Consider the following 2,998-nt stretch of genomic DNA (forward strand, 5'->3'; position numbering starts at 1 on the left):
TCTATTTCATTATTATTTCTGTTTCTGTATTTTATATCTCTCCAACATACACACACGCACGCACGCATATGTACACACACGTTTGCGTGGCTATCTTTGTGGGGCCTTTCCATTGACTTCCATTCATTTCTAGAGCCTAAACTTTATCCTTACCCTAATCCTAATCAAAACTCAATTGACACCTTAGTAGTAAAATCTGACCCAAAAACAGCGTTTCCCCTTGTGGGGACGGGACCAGGCTTTGTTCCCCACAAGGAGGAGTGGGTCCCCACAAGGTATTATAAATAAACAAACAAACACACACACACACACACACACACACACAAACAAACATATGTTTGTCTCGCTATCTTTGCAGAGACTTTCCATTGACTTCCATTCATTTCTACAGCCGAACCCCAACCAAAACTCAATTCACACCTTGGACCTAAACTTTACCCCGAACCCAAAAACAGCATCTCTTCTTTGGAAGCAGTGAGTCCCCACAATGTAATATGTGCCAGGAAAATGGTCCCCACAATGCATCAAATACAGAACACACACCCACACACGCGCACACTTAACAGGCTTCTAGTGGCTTTGATGAACCAGTGATGTCACTCATGCTCTATGACATCACTGATGACTTTGATCCATCTCTCTTTAATCCCAACTCATTTGTGCTACATGTCAGATTGCTCTACACCTAAGAAGAACAATACTGGATTTTACATACCAATAATCTTGACTTTTCAACAAGGGTACAAAAAATGTCTGAAGATAGGAGTTACACACCTGTGCCTGGCGAGCTTGCCAACATTTTAAATGAAACCACTTTTGGTGACGGGACACTCAGGAGACTGAAGAAGGAAAATCAGCAACTGAAACAGATTGCTGAATGTCTCAGTTGTAAGATTGAGCGCCCCAAGACTTCCGGTAATGCTTGCAGGCTGCCGGACCTGCAAGCACAGTACGAAATACTGGCAAGTCGAAATGACGCACTCCATGCGCAGCTTGAGTCGGTTCATGAAGCGCTTCATGAGACAGGGCGCGGATACATGGAAACGAGAGATTCAGAGCATTTGTTTGAAGTCGTCCAAAAATCTCATAGAAGAAAACTCCAAGAGCTTCTGATAGACCTGAAGGAGGCAGAGCTGATAGTTGATGAGCAAACTGGAGAGAGGGACGACCTCCATGATAAAATTAACTATATGCATAGCCAACGTGAGAGAGCTTGTCAAGAAATTGAGAACCTGAGCAGACAGAACATGGATTTGATGAGAGAAAATGCTCAGCTGAGAGAAAGGCTGGGTGAACCAGAACAGCAGGAGAACCAGGATCCACAATCAGTTCTGAGGAAAGTAGGTACGTGGGTAGGTACCGCTTTCAAGACTATGTACCAGTTGGGAACACTCAGATACTGGGTGCCACCATGGATCTTCTAATTCCACTGGTTGGTCTGGAAAAACTGGTACTTTGCTCTAACTGGTTGTTCTTCAGTTACTGATTGTTCTGGTTTAACTGGTTGTTGTTGAAAATGTCCCCACAAGGAACAATGGTCCCCATAACCCCACATTGTAGACAGAAATAGGTTCCCATAAGGATATAAAAACCTGGTAAACACACACAGACACACACAGAACAGAAGCATCTCTCTTAAGCTGCAGCCTTTTCAATATTCATCTATGACTGAGACTGTATGTCGACCCGATCTCATTCAACTGTTTTGCACATGAACAGAAACACATTCACCTTTTGTCTCTGCTCACTGGATGGTATCTTCACATATAAAGGTCTCTGTGTGTCTTTGACGGATCAGTCGGAGAACGTATGGTGAGTTGTGTCAGTATTAGTGAAAACTAACCATTTCACTAATGCTGTCATGTCATTTTTACACTTTTCCTTCTTTTATTTTGCTTTAGGGCTGCACAGAGGCACAGTTGGTAGCACTGTTGCCTTGCAGCAAGAAGCTCCTGGGTTCGATTCCCAGCCCAGGCTCTTTCTACATGTTCTCTCTGTGCATGCATGGGTTCTCTCCGGGTACTCTGGTTTCCTCCCACAGTCCAAAAAAGTTAAGTGGTCTCTCTCTAAATTCTCCCTAGGGATGTGTGCATGGTTGGTTGTCCTGTGTGTCTCTGTGTTGCCCTGCGACAGATTGGCGACCTGTCCAGGGTGACCCCGCCTCTCGCTCGGAACGTTAGCTGGAGATGGGCACCAGCAACCCTCCTGACCTCACTAGGGACATGGGTGTTCAGAAAATGGATGGATGGATATTTTGCTTTAAATGAAATAAAGTTCACTCAGTTAGCCAGTGTGTTTTGGCTAACCTAAAACACACTGGCTGCTTCACAGGGATTATAGGAATCCCTAGATCAATATATATTTTATATTTTCTTAATAGCACAATCTCACACAGTCTTCTTAGCTTTTTCATTCAACTTATTCTTTATTTTTTAACTTGATCAGAGTGTTTAGGAACATTTACGTCATCTATGACTTCTTGTTAAAAAGCATTCCATGATGTACAGAAGTACAGCCGAGCTTCAAAGTGGGAAAGACAAGAGAACATTGCATTTAAGTGAGATAAGAGTGCTTTGGTCTACTATACTACTATAGTGAAAGCAGAATATAGGGTTTCCATAACACCCATTAGAAAACATTACAGACCAAGAGGCTTCTGTTCAACTACAACATGAATGAAAAGTTAGTTAAGTTGTACTTAGACTTTAACTAGGACCCTGTGTTTTGGTCAGATGAGATGAGTTGTTTTTTTGCATAAACAGTACTGAGGGATTTGGTGTGAATCTGATGATGAATGAGTTTAAAAGCACCTAATCTTCTGAGTTACATTAGGTGGTAGAGGATCTGTGAAGCTGCTGCCCTGTTGTCCTTCCATCTAAATGTTAACAATTTTAAGAAATGTATGTTTTATGTAGGCTGCACAGTGCTGCAGTTGGTAGAGCTGTTGCCTTGCAGCAAAAGGATCTGGGTTCGATTCCTGACCCAGGGTCTTTCTGCA

General features: G+C 42.8%; 1 long non-coding RNA gene across 1 annotated transcript; it reads left to right on the forward strand.

Moving 5' to 3' along the window:
- Positions 1 to 668: 668 nt before the first annotated feature.
- On the forward strand, positions 669 to 1,937 carry LOC103482290 (uncharacterized). The gene is made up of 3 exons (XR_536434.1): positions 669 to 1,595; positions 1,720 to 1,812; positions 1,902 to 1,937. It is a non-coding gene; the product is annotated as an uncharacterized LOC103482290 (long non-coding RNA).
- Positions 1,938 to 2,998: the final 1,061 nt, after the last annotated feature.

This window comes from Poecilia reticulata, linkage group LG20, assembly GCF_000633615.1.
Source record: "Poecilia reticulata strain Guanapo linkage group LG20, Guppy_female_1.0+MT, whole genome shotgun sequence".
Classification (NCBI taxonomy): Eukaryota; Metazoa; Chordata; class Actinopteri; order Cyprinodontiformes; family Poeciliidae; genus Poecilia; species Poecilia reticulata.